Consider the following 9246-nt stretch of genomic DNA (forward strand, 5'->3'; position numbering starts at 1 on the left):
CAGCGGTCATCAGAGAAGATTAGCTGTTATCGCCGGGGGAAACACACACACACACCTCGTCAGGTGTTTCTGACACTTCATTTTCTTCTTCTTCTCTTTATCTTCAGGGTGGACACAAAAACAGGACAGCAGCAGCGTTCACACGCACACTTTTATTTTGGTAAAACCAGAATCAGAACTCTGTCCTGAAACATCATCACAATGAACTGCTCTGTTTTGAAAAACCATCTCGGATCAAAGTTGTCATCCCAAGGCTGAAAACAGGGAGATACAAGGTTTTCACAGGATGGCCTTGTTACAAATGTGTAAAGTTGGGGGTGGGGTTGTTTAGTGGTTTTAGTTTGGACTTATTTATTTTGTTAAAGAGAGCATGCCATCCAAACCTGAGGGCGGGTTTAAAATTCACCAAAATTTATCACAGCCAGAAACTGTAAAAACATAAATTATGATTGAATTTTTAAATTTCCAACAGTCCTTGAACACATCATGTGTTATATTTTAGTGATATTTCATTAGAATCACTTAATTCTATGTCTCATTTAAAATTTGTCCAAAAATAAAACGTTTGTATGACAAGCATATCCGATCATATCTGACCGTATCTGACCGTGTCTGCTTGTATCTGACTGTGTCTGACTGTGTCTGACCCTATCTGACTGTATCTGACTGTGTCTGACCCTATCTGATTGTATCTGACCCTATCTGATTGTATCTGATCCTATCTGACTGTATCTGACCGTATCTGACCGTGTCTGACCGTATCTGACTGTATCTGACCCTATCTGATTGTATCTGACCCTACCTGACTGTATCTGACCGTATCTGATCGTATCTCACCCTATCTGATTGTATCTGACCCTATCTGACTGTATCTGACCGTGTCTGACCCTATCTGACCCTACCTGACTGTATCTGACCGTATCTGATTGTATCTCACCCTATCTGATTGTATCTGACCCTATCTGACTGTATCTGACCGTGTCTGACCCTATCTGACCCTACCTGACTGTATCTGACCGTATCTGATCGTATCTGACCGTATCTGACTGTATCTGAAAGTATCTGACTGTATCTGACCCTATCTGATCGTATCTGACCGTATCTGACCCTATCTGATCGTATCTGACCGTATCTGACCCTATCTGACCGTATCTAACCATGTCTGATCGTATCTGCCCGTATCTGACCGTGTCTGACCGTATCTGATTGTTTCTGACCCTATCTGATTGTATCTGACTGTATCTGACCGTATCTGATCGTATCTGACCGTATCTGACTGTATCTGAAAGTATCTGACTGTATCTGACCCTATCTGACCGTGTCTGACCCTATCTGACCCTATCTGATCGTATCTGACCGTATCTGACCCTATCTGATCGTATCTGACCGTATCTGACCGTGTCTGACCCTATCTGACCCTATCTGATCGTATCTGATTGTTTCTGACCCTATCTGATTGTATCTGACTGTATCTGACCGTATCTGACCCTATCTGACCGTGTCTGATCGTATCTGACTGTATCTGCCCGTATCTGACCGTGTCTGATCGTATCTGACCCTATCTGACCCTATCTGACCGTATCTGACCGTGTCTGACCGTATCTGACTGTATCTGACCGTATCTGACTGTATCTGATTGTATCTGCCCGTATCTGACCGTGTCTGATCGTATCTGACCCTATCTGACCCTATCTGACCCTATCTGACCGTGTCTGACCATATCTGACTGTATCTGACCGTGTCTGATCATATCTGACCGTATCTGACTGTATCTGATTGTATCTGACCCTATCTGACTGTATCTGACAGTGTCTGACCCTATCTGACCGTTTCTGATTGTATCTGCTCGTATCCGACCGTATCCGACTGTATTCCGACCCTATCTGACCTGTCTGGCCGTATCTGATTGTATCTGCTCGTATCTGACCGTATCTGACCGTATCTGACCCTATCTGACCGTATCTGACCCTATCTGACCGTATCTGACTGTATCTGTGTCATGTGGGTTTCCCCACTTTAGGAGACCAATCACTCCAACGGGGAGAAGTGAACATGAGAACAGATTAGGAACGTTCCTTTCGCCCCAAAGTCAGTGAAGTAAAAATGTGACCCATTTTTCACAAGCTCCGCCCCTTCTAAATATTCTGACACTGAAATGTGTTTTTTATTCAAATCAGGAGAAAGTGAACTTTGATTGAGACGTGTTTCTGTTTTAGTAACATACTCGTGATCTCACACACATATCTGTTGATATCAGACATTCAGCGAGCAGATAAAAACCAGAAACCAACATTAAATCTGTTCTTTATAAAGTGTTGTGTGTGTTGAATGTGTTTTGAATCTGATTTCATTGTCCATGTGACGTTTACATCCGAACAAGGTGGTGGGTCGTGAAGGAGAGGAGATCATGCGCAGGCAGGAGTGTATACCCTCTCTTTTTATTGGTGCAGCTTGGGTTATCTTTGATTAAACTACCCAGCAGGATATAAAGGACCTACTTCCTACTTACAGCAGGAAAATGACACATGAATGCAGCAGGAATATTAATATGAATATTAATTCAACTATCATACAATCTCTGCTCACTACTGATGAGCAATGTATAGTTTTGGGGAGCTGCTCATCCTAACCTGTGGCCTTTTGCCTCTGGAGCTTGTTGTTCTGATTTCAGGTACATCACACCTACATACAGGGAGTTCTCTGAAAGTTAACCTTTGTTTATTTCACTGTTCTCCAGGAACCTTCAGAGTCAGCAGTGTGTATCCATCTCTGTTTCATGTGTGGCTGTGAGACTGATGAAACCAGTGAAAGAGAGGAAGAAGAAGAAGAAGAAGAAGAAGAAGAAGAAGAAGAAGAAGTCTATCGTGTTTCTCATCATGTCTCCCATCATGTCTCTTCCCACCTCTGACTTGGCGCTGGATGAAAGTTGAGAAACATTTTTAGTTTTAAAATTGGAGTTATTATTTTTTGACTTTTTCTAATGATGAAAAAAGTGGAATTCTCCTTTAAGACTTTTCCCTGTGGAGCAGGAAGCTGCTTCAATCACACACTGGTCATCTGTGTGTGTGTGTGTGTGTGTGTGTGTGTGTGTGTGTGTGTGTGTGTGTGTGAGGTGATTGATGATTGGAAGCTGTTCAGATCTATCAGAGAGTGCCTAGTTTAGAGGACGAGAGTGCCCTGAAGCATTCTGGGAAATATCACATATTCCCTCTAATGTTGACTCTGATCCGTCGCTCAGTGTGTGTGTGTGTGTGTGTGTGTGTGTGTGAACTTCAGGACTTTAATGTGACCTGTTTGAAACCCAAACTGCAGATTTACACCATCAGTGATGCTCTGCTGTTTAATGAGACGGTGAATTCATCTGTAATTAAAGTATTCACACACACACACACACACACACACACTCAGGAGTCATATTTCAATATGGAAAGAAATTATTATTTGAAACTCTACAATAAAAGTCTGATTTTATTTAACATAGAATCAAAGTCAAGACAAGAAACACGATGGACCGACCTGGTCTCACTCTGAAGTTAGGCATTAGGCATGATATGCGACCATTCGCTGTTATTCTGTAAGGGCACCCGAGGGCGTCAGGGGGAAACGCAGCCAGACAACAATGAAAGTTAAGGGATTGGAATTCTGAGTATGGCGGGCAGAAGGGGTGGTGTATGGGTCCAACAACAGACTTTCACCCAGGAGGCCGGTGTTCACTTCCTGTAAGATTGTAAAGCCAAACCCTGTTCTTTTTCCTAAACATAACCACGTGTGTGTGTTGGCTAAACGTAACCATGTGTGTGTGTTGGCTGAATGTAACCGTGTGTGTGTCAGCTAAATGTAACCATGTGTGTGTGTTGGCTAAATGTAACCATGTGTGTGTGTTGGCTAAATGTAACCACGTGTGTGTGTCAGCTAAATGTAACCATGTGTGTGTGTTGGCTAAACGTAACCATGTGTGTGTGTTGGCTAAATGTAACCATGTGTGTGTGTCAGCTAAACGTAACCATGTGTGTGTGTTGGCTAAATGTAACCGTGTGTGTGTTGGCTAAATGTAACCGTGTGTGTGTCAGCTAAATGTAACCATGTGTGTGTATCGGCTAAACGTAACCACCTGTGTGTGTTGGCTAAATGTAACCACGTGTGTGTGTTGGCTAAATGTAACCATGTGTGTGTGTTGGCTAAATGTAACCATGTGTGTGTGTTGGCTAAATGTAACCACGTGTGTGTGTCAGCTAAATGTAACCATGTGTGTGTGTTGGCTAAATGTAACCATGTGTGTGTGTTGGCTAAATGTAACCATGTGTGTGTGTCAGCTAAACGTAACCATGTGTGTGTGTTGGCTAAATGTAACCACGTGTGTGTGTGTGTTGGCTAAACGTAACCATGTGTGTGTTGGCTAAATGTAACCATGTGTGTGTGTGTGTGTTGGCTAAATGTAACCGTGTGTGTGTATCGGCTAAACGTAACCATGTGTGTGTGTTGGCTAAATATAACCATGTGTGTGTGTGTGTGTTGGCTAAATGTAACCGTGTGTGTTGGCTAAATGTAACCACGTGTGTGTGTGTCAGCTAAACGTAATCATGTGTGTGTGTCGGCTAAATGTAACCACATGTGTGTGTGTCGGCTTAACGTAACCGCGTGTGTGTGTGTCGGCTAAACGTAACCATGTGTGTGTGTTGGCTAAATGTAACCACGTGTGTGTGTGTGTTGGCTAAACGTAACCGTGTGTGTGTTGGCTAAATGTAACCACGTGTGTGTGTGTCAGCTAAACGTAATCATGTGTGTGTGTCGGCTAAATGTAACCATGTGTGTGTGTCAGCTAAACGTAATCATGTGTGTGTGTTGGCTAAATGTAACCACGTGTGTGTGTCAGCTAAACGTAACCGTGTGTGTGTTGGCTAAATGTAACCACGTGTGTGTGTCGGCTAAATGGCCTCCTCAAGGAACACTTTAAGAACCCCAGGACCCATGACATAGACTTCAGTAATTCATTGAGGAGCCCTGGTACCTTCTTAAGGGTCCTTTGGACGTCCTCAATAGTCATTAAAGACTTCCAGAAGTTTCTCAGTGTACTCCATGTCTCCATGTACGGTTGCCTCGGCCACCAGTGTGTGAATCTGTGAATGTGACTTGTATGGAAGAATGGAAAAGTATTCTCCAGGTGCAGGTCCATTTAGGTGCAGTAGAAGCAAAGCGACAGATCAGATCATCACCTGCAAACTGTTGTTCTGTTAATACAGATATTTGTTTTATCCAGAAACAGTACCGCCCTTCAAGGGACAAATTAATAAAGTGAAGTGAAGTGAAGTATGAACCAACTGTTGTTCTCATGATGTATCACCAAACGTCATCATCTCTTTCCAACCTGTAGAGTAAGACACGCCCACTGATGTCATCTCTGTTCACACCTCAGGCCAAAGACAACCTGATATTTTTTGGTTCCAGCAGATAACCAACTTTTGGGTTCTGAACCAATTTATCTTCTTCACTGATTCAGTCAGACGTCTCTAAAGACTCTGACGGAGGACAAAAACACAGACAATCAATCCTGAAAATTATAATGACAAGCTAAAGTTTCACACTCAGTGTGCAAAAGTGACGCGAACGTGACACAACGTGACAAAACATTGACTCACCTTTAGATTTCAGGCGTCCAGGGTTTCGCTCCGACCTCTGGAGGGGGTTCATTTTAATTAACAAACCCTATTCTGATGTTTTTTTCATTCAATTTAGCATCTTATTTACCTTAAAAACAGTTTTAAATTTTGAATGGATGAATGATGAGCTGTGATGTTAAAAACATTAGTTGTTGTTAGTCATTAATATTATGAAGAAACAGAATATTTTACAACTGCTATCAATTCAATGTAGAGAAATTTGAGGACACAGTCGTTCTCCTGTAATGGACCTGAGTATTTTTATTATCTGTGACTTTACACTCCTCCACATCTCAGAGGGAAACATTGTTCTGTTCTTGTGTGAGGTAAATGTCCTCCTTAATGTGTCCCCCATCGTCCTCCTCATCCATGACCTTTGACCTCCTCAGAGTGTTTAGGTCTGATGTTAACACGCTAAAGGTTGTTTGTTTTTACTTCTCGAACCAGAAACAAAACAAGGACCAGGACTAGAAACAGTACCAGGACCAGGACCAGATTGTAAGAATCAGATCTCTGTGGAGTCAGGAAGTTAAACTTGTTGTGACTTGTCCCGTCCAACCGTCTGTCTGCTGAAATCTGTCAGTTTGTCCTAAAGGTCGACGCAGCGACTGAGTAAAATCTAATGACAGGTATATAAAACGTGTGTGTGTGTGTGTGTGTGTGTGTGTGTAGCATTAGCGGTGCCCTGAAGACATTAACGAGATCCATAAAAGGAAAAAATTAAAGTTTTAATGTGAGGTGGTCATCACCCAGCTGCTGTGTGTGTGTGTGTGTGTGTGTGTGCGTGTGCGGGGGGTGTGTCCGGAGGCTGGTCAGTTTGTCTCGTTAATGACCCCTCCCACCTTAACGAGCTAACGAGCTAATAATGAGAGCTCGTTAAGACGGACAGACAGACGGAGCTCAGCCAATAAAACACAGTTAGTGCTCTCTGTAACGACACACCTGCTGAAACCACGGCAACGGGCCAGGCAGGTGGGTGGGTGGGGGGGGGGGTCAGCTGTCAATCATACTCTGCTGTTGTCTCAGAAACATGACCTCAGGTAACTGAAGCATCAGGGCTGTTACCATGGAGACCTGCAGGTTAAACTGTTGGCCTGTGTTGATACCTGGCAGCCAATCAGAGAGCAGGATTCTCTGTCACCAGTTTATCATTTAGTTTAGAGTCTGGAGTCACTGAGGAGGTTCCAGGGGTCCTTGAGCATGTACCCAAGGTAACCTGGACTGACAGAGGTGCTTGAGAAACTTCTTCACCTTGACAAGGTACCAGAGGTCCTCAAGGTTCCATGTAGTCCTTGAAGAGGTACAAGTTCAGTTCAGTTCAGTTCAGTTCAGAAAAAGTCCTTGAGGAACTCTGAGTTGTTTTTGAAATTGTTCCAGGGGTGCTGGAGAGGGTTCAATCGACCTATGAGGGTCTCTGAGAGGGTTTGAGCAGCATTTGAGAAGGCTTCAGGGGACGTTTTGGATTTTTCAGAGGTTCCAGGAATCCTCGAGAAGGTACCAGAGGTTCTTAGTTTGAACGGTCCTTGAGGAGGTTGCATTTGGTCCTTGAAGACATAGGAGTAGTCCTTGTTGAGCTGTATGTTGTTCATGAAGAGGTTCTTGAATTGGTTCCAGGGGTGCTTGCAGAGTTTCAATAGGCCTGTATGGTTTTTGAAAATCCAAAACGTCCCCTGCAGCCTCATCAAGTGTTCAAACCTTCTCAGAAGTCCTTAAAGAGGTTCCAGGGATCCTTGAGAAGGTACCAGAGGTTCTTAGTTTCATTGGTCTTCAAGGAGATTACATCTGACCTTGAAACGCTTCCATTTTACGTTCAAGGGGGTTCCATGTTGCCTTCAAGAGGTTCCAGAGATCAGTGAGAAGGTACCAGAGGTTCTTCGGTTGAATTGTCCTTGAGAAGGTTGCATGTAGTCCTTGAAGAGATACAAGTAGTCCTTGAGGAGCTGCAAGTTGCTCATTAAGAGGTTCTTGAAACGGTTTCAGGGATGCTAAAGGGAGTTCAATCAGCCTGCGAGGGTCTTCGATAAGGTATGAGCAGCACTTGAGGAGGCTGCAGAGGACAATTTGGATTCTCAGAGGTCCTTGAAAAGGTTCCAGGGGTCCTTGCAGTGGTTGAAATAGACCTTGAGCCTTGAAGCTGTCAACTGTGTTAATAACAGTACAGGACAAAGTGTCACTGAGGGTCTGAACAATAAAAAGATTTAATAAAAATTGAACACAAAAGAAATTTTATGAAAAATATAATTATATTATTAATTTTATTAAATAAATCTGCTCAAAATAATGTTTAAAATAAAATAATAAAATATTAACATTTAGTTTTGAACCTCTACATTAACTGAATTTAACATAGAATGTAATTGGGACGAATAATTCACAAAGAAAACGTGATCTGTCACTGAAACACAAAATATAACCTCTAATACACACAGCTAACGGACTGTATATAATGATATAATAATAATATAATGAGCGTCAGTCTGCAGCAGGAAGTTTCCAGTTTTATTAGATTTGAACAGAAAAGATTCTTATGATGGTTTTAATCAAAGAGGAAACGATGAATAAAAGATTAAAGAACAGGTGAGTTAAAATTTAAACATTTACCTTCATCATTATTATTCCTCAACATAATGCGATCAGAACTGTAACCTGACACCCTTCATTAACCACCGTCACCATGGTAACCATCGACTCAACCGCTGCCCCAACTAATAGGAGAGGAAGTGATTCAAGTATAAAGAGGAGGAGGAGGAGGAGGAGAACATGCCGAGGTTATAATGAAGGTTGAATAATAAATAAACACAGTTTAACTTCAGTCCTAACGTGGTTTAGTGTTGATCTCGGTTTAGTGTTGGTCCCAGTTTAGTGTTGGTCCTGGTTTAGTGTTGGTCCCAGTTTAGTGTTGGTCCTGGTTTAGTGTTGGTCCTGGTTTAGTGTTGGTCCCAGTTTAGTGTTGGTCCCGGTTTAGTGTTGGTCCTGGTTTAGTGTTGGTCCTGGTTTAGTGTTGGTCCCAGTTTAGTGTTGGTCCTGGTTTAGTGTTGGTCCTGGTTTAGTGTTGGTCCTGGTTTAGTGTTGGTCCCAGTTTAGTGTTGGTCCTGGTTTAGTGTTAGTCCTGGTTTAGTGTTAGTCCTGGTTTAGTGTCCTGGTCTTTAATGATCTTTAACTCTGTTGAACGACCACAAAGCTCCTGAAATCACTTGTTAAAGACCTGATGATTAAACCTTCATCCTCCTCTTCCTCAGTGTCTCTCCTGACAGAACAACAGATTTGATTGATTTAATCATCGAGTTGAGAGAGACAGACAGACAGACAGACAGACAGACAGAGGCTAACCCTGTGTGAAGTTGAGGACTGCTGGTCTGTCCTCTGTCTCCAGAGGACAGACCAGCAGTCCTGTAATGGACTTTCCATGTTGGAGTCACAGCTCTGAGCTGATGAGGTGAAGCTGAGCAGCCGATGAACGGATGAACGGGCCGATGATGTTCTGTTCAGCAGTTAAGTGATTTGAGATGTAAACGGTGGACAGACAGACAGACAGACAGACAGACAGAGAAACAGACAGATGTTACCCACAGAGTGAATCCATCAGACG

The sequence above is a fragment of the Epinephelus lanceolatus genome, chromosome 21, assembly GCF_041903045.1.
Source record: "Epinephelus lanceolatus isolate andai-2023 chromosome 21, ASM4190304v1, whole genome shotgun sequence".
In the NCBI taxonomy this organism is placed as follows: Eukaryota; Metazoa; Chordata; class Actinopteri; order Perciformes; family Serranidae; genus Epinephelus; species Epinephelus lanceolatus.